The sequence below is a fragment of the Melozone crissalis genome, unplaced genomic scaffold (genome assembly GCF_028551555.1).
Source record: "Melozone crissalis strain CALT ecotype California unplaced genomic scaffold, PUWL_Pcris_2 ptg000034l_1, whole genome shotgun sequence".
NCBI classification, from domain to species: Eukaryota; Metazoa; Chordata; class Aves; order Passeriformes; family Passerellidae; genus Melozone; species Melozone crissalis.
In genome coordinates this window covers 10,314,463-10,328,178 of record NW_026535812.1, presented here as the reverse complement: position 1 = coordinate 10,328,178, position 13,716 = coordinate 10,314,463, and the positions used below count along the sequence as shown (strand labels likewise).

General features: G+C 40.9%; 1 protein-coding gene across 1 annotated transcript in view; it reads left to right on the top strand.

Moving 5' to 3' along the window:
• IRS1 (insulin receptor substrate 1) overlaps positions 1 to 13,284 on the top strand; it is a 51,107-nt gene extending 37,823 nt beyond the window's left edge. Inside the window, exon 2 of the mRNA XM_054282909.1 lies at positions 9,530 to 13,284. The gene's annotated coding sequence lies outside the window, so the exon portion shown is untranslated. The remainder of the gene's footprint in view (positions 1 to 9,529) is intronic.
• Positions 13,285 to 13,716: the final 432 nt, after the last annotated feature.

Here is a 13,716-nt window from a genome sequence, read left to right as displayed (position 1 = left end):
GTGACTGTTGATTAGTTTCCCATTTGAAATCATGGCAACTGAACAAGTGAAGGTTAGTCCATTTAGGCTGTTAGTAACTTTAGAATATAATATTGGCAGTCATTCAGGCTTTTAAGATTTTGCTGAATGAAACTCAAAAGAAACAGCAGTAAAATACTTGATTTGTCTAATTGGTCTTTATCATTTGGATTTAATTCACAGCTGTATCCAAATAGGGCTTCCCCTGCCCAAGTGCCTGCCAGGTGCTGCCTCCTCTGCTCTTCAACCTTGAGATAGCTTCATTGTTTTGAATGAGATTGTGTTTCCTTTGTGCCCTATATTTACTATTTTCTTGTTACTATGGTTTCTGGAAATAAATTAGATGACAGTTGTTTTGAAAACCTAATCTATATACAAACAAGTTTTTCAGTGTTTAAATACTGCAATGAACAGTTTAGCATGGACTATCTCAGAGCTTATTAAAGTGCTCAGTGTTGTTACTAAGGTTAATCCCATAGCAGTCCGGGGTACTTTGATTGCTAATTCAGTAGGAGGAGAAGGGTACAGCTCTTGTTTTACCAATGAAGGCTTATTTTCTGATGTTGGAATTTTTTTGTCTTGTTTCGTTTTTTTTCTCCAGCTAAAAATTCTATTGCATGTAGAGTTTTCTTAATTTTATAAATCTGTTTTAATGTGGAATAATGCTTGGCTGTATGTAGTCACACTCAAATGCTATTTATTTTTGTAAGCATTGATAATTTTGCCTCCCACCCTTGTGCATATGGGTTGTTGTAGTTTCAGATCATGGAGCACAAAACATACATTTCCCACAAAAAATATATTCTTCAGTTTGTAGGAGTGATCCAGGAATGAGGCATTTTTTCAGTTCTTTTTATTCTCAGCAGTGTGTGGCTGCCCAGTGGTTTATTTATAGCACCTTGTCCAGATGCTGCCCTGCGTCTGTCTTCATGTGGGCACTGTCAAGACATTACCACCCTGCTGTGTGCCCCTGGCACAGTCTGAACTCTGCTGGCAGGTAGCAGTTCTCAGCTCACAGGCAAGGCACTGAGACACAGGAGGATTAGGGCAGAAAAATGATGCCCTAGATATTATAGTGACTGTGCATGTTTGAGACTTCACAACTTCCTCCTCCTCACTATAAAATTTCATGTAGAAAATAGATGGGGTTTTATCTTTTCCTTGAGACTAAGACAAAGTAACTTGAGTAAAACTACAGAGCAAATCAAAGCAAGGGCAGAATTAGATTTCAGGTCTTTCTGCATGTGGCTGTGTGCTTGTTCAACTGGCTGTAGGTTGTATACCCCAACCACAGCACTTCATTGTTGGCAGCTTTTGAGTATGGCTGATGCTTTGAATTTCAGTTATCAGCTTAAGTGTCAAAGGAGTCTGAACACCAGGTTTAAAGTGCTGGGAAGAGGAAGATGCCATGTGAGTCTTTGAGAAGTTTTGCAATTTATGGCAGAGAGGGAAGGTAAAAAGGTCAGGTCAAATGAGTGCAAATTACTAGAAATAAATTGTGAATGTATACGGATGAAACAGGAAAATGCATTCATACAGAAACAAATGATGTTGTATGTCAGTAGTTTTCTAGGATTTCTTATCTTGGTCTACAAAGCAGAAAACAATGTGTCAAAGCAGTAATTGTAATTAATTTCATGTCAGACTGATACCTCAGTGGTACCTCAGTGAAAAACTAAATCTGTGGTTAAACTATTGTTTTCTAGTCCAGCTTCAAGATGTAACAAGCTTGGCTGTTGCTTTTTGCTTTATACCAAAGGCCTTCTCCTTTCCCTTTATTAAAGCATGTCCTCTAATTTGTTTCCAGCTCTTTCTGCTGTATGGTAGTTTTTATACTATGGAGTAGCAGACAGTTTCAAAATAATGGATTCTTTCATTCTACCTTGGCTTTCCAAACTTCTTGGTACAATTTTGTCAACTTTATGATATTTCATTTGTTCTTATCCCTTCCCTGCTTTGTATTCTTGGCATGCTTCTCACAATGTGTTTTCCAGTATGTCCTTATTAACCTTTTTTGATACTTAATGTGCTGTTGTTTTGAATTGAGGAATTGTTTCATCCAAAATCACTGCAGAACTTCCTTCCCACGCTGCTGCCCAGACGTGCTGCAGACTAGCTGCTTAATTTGCACTGGCAAAATTTCAAAGTGAAGGTCAGCTGGCCAGGTTATCCCCCCGTGGGGCTTCTGTATCCCTTCCTAAATGCCATTTTTCTTCTGTTTGTTCTGTGTTTTCCCTTTATTTGTCCATTGGGAGGAAAATGGCTCCAGAAAAGTTGAATGGTGTGACTCCTTCCTTGCTTTAAGCTGTAACTCCCACAATTTAGCATGTATCATGGAAACAGTTTCAAGGCACTTTAGGCTATTTATTTAGGGTTTTTTACATGTTGTCAGAGAAAAGTAAATCTGTCAGAAAATGAGCATTTTAAAGTTGGGTCAGAAAGGCACAAGAGAAAGTGGTAAGGTTTGGCTTCTGGATTGGGGAACCAGCCCTGAGTGCCAGAATGGCATGTGAAATACATATTCACAGAAAGATAAGGATATTCAGCAGCTGAAATATATTCTGATTATGTGGTAGCTACACTGTGTGTTATGTGTTGCTAAGCTCTACTGCTGATGTAATTTACTTGATATAATATGAGCACAGCTTCAGTGCACTCAATTCGGATCAAAATTAATTGTGTATATTTAAATTGCTGACAAGCTGAGGGGGTGTGAATGCATCTAAAGGCACCCAGGTCATTGGCTTCCCTATAGTCAGAGCAGTTGTATTGATTCCCAGCATTGGTGAGTTTGTTGAATTCAAAACTACCATTAAAGTAATTTATTTTGAACTCCTAAGAAAGTTCCTAAAAAAGCTCCTTTGAAGAACAAATGGCATAATTATGTTGTTTCTGGGTTCCCCTTATTAATACTGTTGATATTTGCTTAAATGTTTGATAAAGGTAGAAACTGAGCAGTGTTTTCTCTTGAAGGATACAGCCATACAAAGTGTACTTCACCAGAGCTTTCTTGAACTGGGAGTGGATTATTGGGTCATCATGAGAGGTGTGAATGCCACATATTCTTCAGGGTTAGACTCTGCAGACTCGTGAGCTGAACAGTATGAATTCTAAAATAAGGAATGATCCCAATTGTAGAATTTGCAAGTCTATTTGAATCTTAAAGACACAAGCAGTGTTGCCCTGTGAGGACTAAAGCTATTAATGAGGTGGTGCACATTTAAGGTTTGAGACTGCTTTCATTATTGCAGTCTGGGGAGGAGAGAAGACCTTGGCCAGCAGTGGCTTTAGCTGAAGGATATCAAACACAAACGGCGCTGCCAAGTGTATTAGAGGAGTTTTATGAGAAGATTTGGGATGAACTTGGAGTATTGATCCCTGGCCTCGTAGTAACATCATTATTTTCAGTCCCGAAACAAAGGGATTTTCTCTCTGTTGTAAGCCAGACTCAACCTTTAGCTGATTACTCAGACTATTAGTAAAGGAAGGGGAATATCCACACCTTCAGTCCTTACAAAGTTTGAAGACACAAACATGGAAATCCCATTTATAGCACTACACCTTTTAATGAGGAAGAGTCTGCCCATGTTTTTCATTTCATAGAAATCAACCAACCACAAACCTACAGGCTGCATCTTGGATTTTTGTTACTTGCAACTGCTGGACACTTGTTTTGTTTATGGCTTGCTTAGCTGTGCCAACACAAGAAAAGTTGTAGAATTTCTTTACAAAACATGCTATTGAGTTTAAGCTCTTTCTTTCTAAACTTAATTGTATTTTGTTTCTTTTAGTCTCCCAAAACCACAAAAATTTGGAAACTTCTTTTTTCAAAATTGAAAAGATGAAATATTTAATCAGAAATTCAGTATTTGGGTCATCAGTCTTGTTCAAACCCCTAACTGCTACTGATTTTGTGTAATAGAGCAGGATATCCCTTCAGTATTTTTTCTATATAGAAACTTTGTGATTTCCTTTTTCCAGTGTGTTTTATGCCAGTGCAGAGAGCTGGCTGGTATCCTCTTTTTGGTGGAACCAGGCAAATGTGACCTGCAGCAGCTTCCCTCTCTCCCGTGGCAGGTGCTCGTGGCAGGCAGCCTTGGCTTTGTGTCTGTGGCTGCTGCCTTTTTTGCTGACCTCAGTGATGGGTTGGGTTTTCTCTTGAATGAGTTTAAATCAGGTTGACATGCTGTAAAGCTGAAATCAAACATACGAATTCTTTGCCGGGCAGAAGCTCATCCAAAGAATGTGTGTGGTTCAGCTTGTGCTTTCCCACTGTACTTACATCTCAGGAAATGGGTTCAGAAATGTAAAAACCTGGTTCTGGCTCATCATTTTATTTTTAAAGTCTCATAGTTGTTGTTTTTTCTCACCTTCTCTTTCTGGGGAATAGAAGAAAATTTCCTGCTGTAGTGAGGATGGCTTTCCAGGGCTGTACATGAACTTTGTCTGAACCAATAGCAGAAAGACTTTATTATCTGTAAGTGGTCTTTGGGTTTCTTCCTCCAGCAGTGAATGACCGCTATAAAAGACAAAAGCGGGTGGAAACACCAAATTCACTTATTCTGCTTTATAGGAAAGGACTTGGTGAACTCCAGTCTTCAGTAATTCCCCATTTAAGACGTGCACGGGAAAGCTGAAATAGGCATTTTGGGGTACAAGGAAGAAAAGCTTATCTATTAAATGTAGATTACAGCCTGACAAGTTAAATAGCAATGTTGTAATGACTTTGGTTCTGTTTGGAATTGCTTTTGTTCGACCCGGGCTGCAATTAACGCACTGGAGCAGCCATTGTTCCTGCCCGCATTCCTTGGCTCTTGCGGCGTCCGGGAGTGGGGAAGCGCTGCAGCTTATTTGCATCTCTTTGAAAAGGAGTTACTTGAACTAGCTGAAATTTTGGTCGATGTTTTTAATTTATCCGAAGAAGATGCGTCCCGTGCCTGTGTGCACGCTGGTAATGCCGGGGAAAACGTAAACAAGCACTGCTTGTGCCCATCGTGTGGGGAGCGCGGCACGGGGCTGCGTTGGGTTTGTGCGGGGTAGGTGCGCAGCGTGTGCTTGGAATTAGTGATGGCTCATGCAGGTGTCACCAAGACGAGCTGTGTAAGAGTTCTTCAAGACTTCTTAAGGTGTTTACTGTGTACGGGATCTCTAAGGACACCCCGTTATAGCTGTCCAGGCAATGGTGCGGCGGGCTGCACGGAGAGCTCGGCTGGTGGAGTCCTGCGTGAGTCCTCCCGGGGATGTTCTCAATGGCTCCCCTTTTGTTCCGAGCTTTTCTTCATGAGCTTTTTATTTTTTATGAGCTAGATTTGTTCATTATGTGGGAAGCCGCCACACACGGAATAAGGTGATATGTATGATCCTAAAGTAAACAACAAATTCACTTCTAAAACCTTTTGTTTATGACTCGTAACTGTGACAGGGAGTCTTCAACTAGTCCTTGCTCATGGTTTCAAATGAGGTGTTGATGTGATAGGTACAGTTCTGGAAAATGTGTTTGGATTAACAAGGTTAATGGCAGAGCTGCAAAATATCCTCATTTGGTGGATTGAGAAAATAATCGATATTTTCTTCAGTCAAGAACTATCTTTTCATTGACCTGGCTCTGTCACCTGTGGAGTTGTTTCCCAAACAGATGCCAGCTGACCCTGGGAAGGGGTCACAGTTGCCGAGCAGGTCTGATGTTTGGGAGCTGTGTTTTGTCCTGCTGTGTTAATCAGTGACAAAGTAGTTGCGTTTATTTGCTGACATGATGGTGGAACTTCAACAGCAACTTCATGTTATTGGATTCTTTCGAAATTAAATGACTCTTTGGAAGGGCAATTCTATTAGTGTTTTAGGGACAAGACACATTATTGGCTCTTAATAGCAAATGGAAGTTTAAGTTGGCTACTGGAAAGTCTTTTGCTTGAACATTTCTTGAGTTTTCACTTATATTTGCTTTGTTTTTTTCCTCCTTGGTTACTTTCAAAGAGAATGGAGTGTAAGGAAGGAGTAAGGATTACGTTTTAAGTGCAGTTTAGCAACATCTATGTTATGTATGAAAATTCTGTTTAACTTCAGAAAAGATATATAAAGCTGTCTAGACACTCTGCTCTTAGTTCAAAATTTAAGTACTCTTCTTCTCCAGCTTCCCAATAATGGAAATAAAATGAAATAATCATCTTATTTTTAGTTACTGGATTTAAGAATGGGCTTTCAGCTGTAATAGGAACTGCAGCTAGCTGTGCTGTATCCATCCTGGACTAAGAGATTTGAGAAGGAAGCTTTGCCAGCTGGAACGTGCCTCAGTGTTATCTGCATGTGTGTTGTAACAGATGTTGAGCAGAGACTACTTGTCAGAGGTACCTTGTAGGAACTTTTAAAGATGCTTGTTTGTTTCAGTACATTTTTCTTGCATCACTTTTTCCATAAAGTCAACCACAAACTGCATTATTGGGGACTCCAGCTGAAACTTGTGGTGAATAGGAAATAGATTAAACACAGGTTTTCCCTTTTCTCTGGTTGCCAGCAGTGATGTCAGTAGTTTTAATGATCCTTACCTCAGCTCGCTGCTGTCCTCACACTCTCTATTAGAACACTTGTCTTCTGCACTGTTTTGTGTGTTGTTAAGGAAATGCTGATGGCTGGAGGTATCCAGCCCATTACTTCATTTCCAAATAAGGTTCTTTCACCTTAAAACACACTGCAATGGCTCACTGAGGAGAGAGGAGATTCAGATTGCTTTGTCAAAAATTCAGGAAATATTCTTTTGAAGTCCAGCAAAGAACATTTGTATGCTAAAAGTGAGGATAGTGCTTTTGGCTGTGCATAAGGCACAAGTAATGGATGCAAGGTTTATAGGATGAGTGTATTTCCAGTGACCTCAGAGGAGCAGCTTTGCTCTCAGTCTGTTTCCTACACATCTTTGTGCATTCAGACAGAACAAGCACCACTGGACTGTAGCAGTAGTGTGGGTTGTCATTCTCAGTTACTCAGTTCGTGGTTTGTTGAAAGACATTGGTCAGAGGAGTGGGTATGAAAACCACTAATTGCAATCAATAGTTTCAGATGGTCCTTAGCAAAGATCTTTGTTGTTTTTTGGGGGTTTTTTTCCCTTCTCAAAATTAGAAGAAAACAAAAACTACCAGTGCATGTTTAGGAGAGGGTGACAGATTTTCATGTTGTGCTGCTTAAGATCTGGAAGTGTAAGTACAAGCTTGAAAATGCTCCATGCCCCTGTGTCCTGTCATGCCTGCAGCTGACGTTTGTATGAAATTCAGCGAATACCAGGTCATGTCCTACATGTTCTGGCTCTTCATCCTGTCTCCAGGATATTTCAGGCTTCTGTGATTTTTCACATTTTTTACACATGTGCAGAACTATAATGTACAAGTGTTGTAACTGTGGATTTCTTCAGTTTTTTTTGCTTAGTGAATTCTTCTAGGAATTGGTTTTTTTTTCCCATAGTCTTGTTACCCTCTTTCTTCCTCTGCTCTTCTGACTTGGAGTCCAGGAATAAATGCCCTCCAGTAGTGGTTGAGATGATTTCTTGGCTGTATTGATGGAATTGGTGAGGAGTTGGATGGGACAGGCTGTTTTGTTCAATACATGATGTATTTGAGTTTAGATGACCTCGTTTAGATGAATACTGGTGAAGAGGCGTAGAACTTGGCCCTGATGCTGCAAATCATGTATTATTTATGTTCTTAAAATCTCTCAGCAGAATCAAGTCTGACCATGTAGAAAAGCTGTTTCTTGCTGTCCTTCCACTTGCCCTGTTGGTTTGGTCCTTGCAAGGGGCACCCAGCAGTTCCTCTGGCCCTGCTGGATGGGAGCTGGATGTGGAACACCCACCTTGGATATGCAGCACACACATCACGCACGCTTTGCCCCTCCATTTCAACAAGCCATTTCTCTTTTGTTGCTTGTCTTTATTAATAAAGTATGGCATTACTGGCTAATTTTAGGTCAAATGTAGTTGAAAGCTGACAGCTATGTGAAGCTGTGTATAGATATTTGGGTAGGAACATTCCAGTAGATCGCAATGTGAGTGCAGAGGAAAGTTGAAAGTAAATAAGAGATCTGTGAGATAATTCTCCAGGGAGTTTTCACAGCATACCACACATCATTTGCAGGGATAGGCTTTCCTTTCACTTGAAGGACCACACAAAGTAAATTTTGTTTCTTGTGCAATTAAAGAATATAGGACAGGAGGTCTTTTCAGTTTTTTCAGTTCAACGTGTCTATGGGAAGCCTTTATTTGTACTGAGGAAAATGCACTGTTTACCTGTCTTTTCAGGAGCACAGTTAATATTGAACAAAGAAATAGACACACTTTTATGTAAAATATGAGTCTTGCTTCAGCAGGTTTTGCTAAAACTATTGAAATGTAAATGCTGGTAGTCCTCTAACCCCAGTTAAAAGCCAAGTTGTATTCATTTCAGTGCTGTGTGGTTCAGTCCCCAGTGGGTCTGGCTGCGTGTCAGTGGTGTGCAGGGAGGAACTGGGACTGTGGTGTGGGAGGCCCAGGGGTGCTGGGCAGTGGGGGCACCAGGGCTGTGTGTGTGGCCAGCCAGTGCCACAGGGCCTCAGGAGCGGTGGGAGGCAGCCCTGGTGCCCCAGCGTGTGACCTCAGCTCTGTGTCCCCCCGCAGGGACCGTGCTCCCCACGGGGGCTGGAGCAGCTGCCAGCAGGACACGAGGCCATCCAGCCCCGAGCGCATCCTGCTGGGCACTGCCTTGCTCCTCGGCAGGGCTGGGGCTGACAGCCTGCCTGGGAGAACAGAGTCCAGAGGGCTTGCTGACCCAGACTGGTGCACTGTGCACTGGGTCATGGGGACTGCAGCAGATGAGGAGAACGGGGGGACGGGGTCAGAGGCAGCTTCTGGTATTCATTCCCCTCTAAACCTGTGCTGTGCATTGTCGGGGCAGGACCTTGTTATTCACCAGCCCTCTCTCAGAGGGAAGCAGAATGTTGATAAATTTATGGGCTTTTGCAGGATTTTCTATGTACAATTTTTTTTTGGGGCTTGTGTGTCAAATAGGGAGTGGTAATGCTGCACCCTGAATGCTCCATTCCTTGGTCACCCTTCCCAGGCCAGCCTGGTGTTTGCAGGTGGCCAGGAAGGCCTCTTGTAGGGCCTGACATGCAGTGAATCTTTCTTGTAGCTGGTAAAAATGCCAACAGCAGGCTGGTGGTTGGAGCTTTCCTTTCTCTTGTTACAGGAGCTTGTCAGAGTTAATCAGTATGGACATTTAAATTGTTTCTGCTTAGGTGAATCTCTTGCAAGTTCTAAATGTGTTTCTGACTGCTTTGAATTTTATTGCCAACATCTGTTTTAAATGCTTTGGGGATTCACATGCTTGACTACAGTTCAACTGTGTATGCCATAATTTTTCAAGGTGCTAACACTTTGAGTTTGAATGATAACTCTTTTAAAAAGAAGAAAAACAAAGGAGGGGTGGGGAAATAATTGCAGAAAAGTTCTAAAGTGCTCGTGATGCTAATTTTCTTTCTCTTTCAATTTCAGAATGATGACCTACACAACCTCAGCAAATCCTTCTTTTAAACTCATGGGTATCAAGACTATAAATGTTTCATGCTATCACAACTAGGACCTCACCTTCTCCTCCTCTTCCTCTGTAAATGGGTACGATGCATCCAGTTCAGTTTGTTTACTTTACACAAACCTCAGGAGTTGTTGACTGAGCTGCACATCCTGTGTTGTGCCAAGCAGAAGCACTGTGACACCTGGACAACAAGTCTCTCTTACTTCATCCTCTACCATAAGGACTTAGCTGGCCACATGAACTGATGTGCCCACCACTACATCATGGTGAGAATGGGTATTTTACTAGCACATTTACACAACTTCATTTGCTGCTGAAAACCTGTATGACAAATCATCATTGTAAATTATTACATACAAGACATAATGTTGGTTGAAGAGTATTAAATATTTAACATAGGTTTTGATTTATACATGTACTTTTTTAATTAAAATGTAACTTTTCCTACAGCACATCTTTTTTGATGTGGAACTGAGGTATACTATATTCTGTTGTAAACAGAGTGGGGAACCTGCTTAAAACAAGGCTTCTAAGAATAGAGTAGGGTACTATTCTTGTTTTAAGATTGTAATTCAGAAAATAATATAATACGAGTCATTGGTCCCTGGGCCTTGATTGTACAGTCATATTTACTGATACTATCAGTTGTAAGATAACCCTGATGTTGAGCTGAATTCTTTCCAAAAGAAAAATAATTTTGTACTCCTTGTAAAATAATAGTCTGTATTAACTGCAATGAAGACAAACATTACTGTACATGGGTATTTACAAGCGTCAACTTTAATTCATCAATTGCACAGTAACTGACAACAAATCAGAAAAAAGAAATCAAAGTCTTCCATTGTATATATTGTAAAGAAGAAAAACAAACAAAAAAACCCCAACCAACAGGAAACCACAAAGCAAAATGGAAACAAAAAAAGGGTGAACTTTTTAAATTGACTCTTTCCCTGGAATGAAAATGTGGGTGTTTGTAAATTCTGGAAATCTCTTTCTATATGTAATAAACTAGATACTGTTTTATCTGCTGTTGTGGGTTTTGGGTCTTTTTTATTTTCTTGGTAAGCTCTGTCAAATATCTGAAATTGTCCCACCAGGTTTCTGTGATGTTGCCATGGCTTGTCACTGAGAATGGCTGTGGACCACTGTTGCTTAAGAATGAAGTGTAATTAGGTGGAGTAGGAGCATGCTTCCTTGCATTCTCTCACTAAAGCCCTTGTTTCAGTTTTCTGGAGACTTTTCAGGATACAGCCCCCATTCCACAGAAGGGGAAGGGTTCACAGAATGTAAAATCACTTGGAAGCCATAGCACGACTTCAGCCTAAAATTTAAAAAGCACAACTCAGATGATTGTCTGGAAATCAGTGCAAGAGGCACGACAAGGAAAAATTCTTCTGTGTCTCTCCTCTGCTTTACACTCATTCTATGCAGATGAAAATTCTTCTGTGCATAGCATGTGCAGAGTCTTAATTCTTTTGGGGACTGGAAAAATACTGAGATCATGGATTTTCAAGTAAAATGTTGTTGAAGTGATAATTGAATTTGAAGCCATGTCAGGTCCCCGTTGGTCCCTTGTGCTTCCATGAAGCAGCTCCATGGGCTAGTGCACATTGAAAAGAATTCTTGTTATCAGGAAAAAGCAGGCAGGCACAGCAGCAGCTCTCCCTGCAGGAAGGCTGTCAGCCCTCAAAGAAGGAATTTCTTCCCCTTCAGATGTTTATGATGTCTGGGATTAGGCTGTGGTTAGTGCAGTGTCCACTTCTGACTGCAGTATAGATGAAGGGGCCATTGCACAGCTGCTCTTCACCTCTCCTTTTGCTGGAGGCTTACCAGTCCCTTTGCTCTGCTGGTATTACTGCACATATAAAACCACTCTGACCCTGTCAAGTCAGAATATTCACTTAAGAAAGGACTTGAAATTTAGGAATGCTTAAATCATTCCAGATTGGGAACAACTGCAGCAGTGGTGATGCTGGCAGAGTGAGGGTGCTGCTGTGTGGGGAGGCTGCAGCCTGAGAGGGACCTGTGCCTGCCCAAGTGCTGCATTGGAAATCTTGGCCTTTGCCGACAGAGCGGTCTCCTCCCAAAGCTTCTGATACCCAGCAGTAGCAGACAAGAGGCTTTGCTGCCTCCTGGGCAGGGGCAAGTGGATCTGGAGTAGCTCACCTTTTAGCCTTGATAAGCAGTGATCTGGATATTTCCAAAGAACCATTAATAACTAAAAAGGCAGCACTTGCTTTAAAAAGAAAGCCACGTGCATCAGACCAGTATTTAAATTTGCAAGTTACCCATTTTAATTTTATCTTGTTTTTTTGATCTTTTTTTAAAATTTGGTTTATTTGCAATGAAAGCTTGCATATATTCTGAAGTAAAAACATAAGAACAACTTGCCCTCATCTCCTTTGCCCAGTCTTCTCCATCTTAGTGAATTACATTAAATGTTCACTGTGTTGATTTGGTTGCTGAATATTAGCCTGTGTTGATGTTTAAGTGCCTTGCATAGACAAGTATGTAATGTCCATTTTGCTTGTATTGTTCCAGGTAATTTGCAGAATCTGGCAATTACTAAAGTCACAAGTTTGGAGGTGCTGGAAACTACTGTTAAGGTTTAAAAGGCACCAGTGAGTTCATTTAATGTTGGTAGGAGTACTTAACAGTTGTACCTCCATGAGCAAATTTTGTTCCTAAAACAAAATGAATTCTGCAAAAGTGTAGGAATTGACAGTGGTCATTAGGGATGGCAGGGGGATGGTGCTGATCTGGTGGGTTTCCATTCATCCTAATGATGGCACATGGGCAGAGAAGGAGCTTGTTAAAGATGTTAATGTGCACAGGGCTTATGTTAATCATTATTTTTTCCTAAGTAAAGTTCAAGATGCCTGTTCAGCAAATGTTTTGAAAATACTTTTCCAACAAAGTGCATTCATAACCAAACCTAAAACTCTTGATTATTGCATAGATTTTTATTCTTATGTATTACAAACTTTAATAAATACACGATTATGAACTAAACCCTTTTAAATTAAAGTATAAATGCCTCAAAAATACAGTGCTATACTATCTTTTATGAATTCTTTTGCACTGTCTGCCACAGAACAGATTGCCATTTCTCTAAGTTTGAAAATGAGCACATGGGATCAGTCCTAGATCAGCTGGTAAAACTCAGATGCTTGGAAGTTTATTTTGTTTTTAATTTTTTTCAAGTGGAAGTTTCTGGTTATTATTTGAATTTCTTTCTGGCTCTGTTACTGGCACAGCTTCAGTGTTCAAAAACTCTCTATTGAATGCATTTTATTAGTGCTATTGGTTGAAAATGAGAGAAGTTGGAAAAACCATTTGAAGCAGTCTCCAGGAGCACAAGGAGCATTTCCACACTTGGGTTTTGGCAAAGATTGCTGTGTTCAAGCTCAGTTCGATTGAGTTGATGTGTATGTTGTGGAACTCTAAATAAATTTTTGTCCTTTTAGTATTTGATACTAACCTCTTTACTTAGTATTTAAAATATCACGTGTTCATAGTCTGGTTTTGGTTTTGTTTCAGTAAAAGTACAAATTCAGAAAGGAAAAAGAGAACTCAGGCCATGTTTATATGCATGTTCTGGTGCTGTAGCCTTACTTGGTGCATATTTAAGAACCAAGCACTGTGTCCATCTTGCTCCCAGCTGACTTTCAGCTGGAGCTGTTTGGTGCCCTGTGTTTCACTGAGGGCTGGGTGATGAGCAGGGTGTGAGCAGCCCCCAGCTGTGCTGCTTGGAGCTGTGTGACCAGCACAGCAGAGCAGAGCAGCCTCACGGGGCTCCTGCAAGGCTGAGCTGACCCCAGTGCTTGGGAGCAGCTGGAGTACAGCATTCAATGCCCATGGACTCCATCTGGGGACATGCTGCAGCTCTTGTTCTGCAGCTTCATTCAGACTAAAGAAACAATACTGAAAATAAAGATGTTATGGTAATTTTTTTCCCATTTCCTGTGTGGCCTCCAAGCCATCTTTGGGTGCAGATGATTTTGGGAGTTTTTTGGGGTTGGTTTTTTGTTTGTCTGATTTTTTCGACCTGCAGACTTAGAGACTAGTTCAGTGGTGACAGGGAAGTGTAAATACTGTAAAGTGACAGTATTCATCCTTGTCCATTTCACCTTGTATTTATCTACCT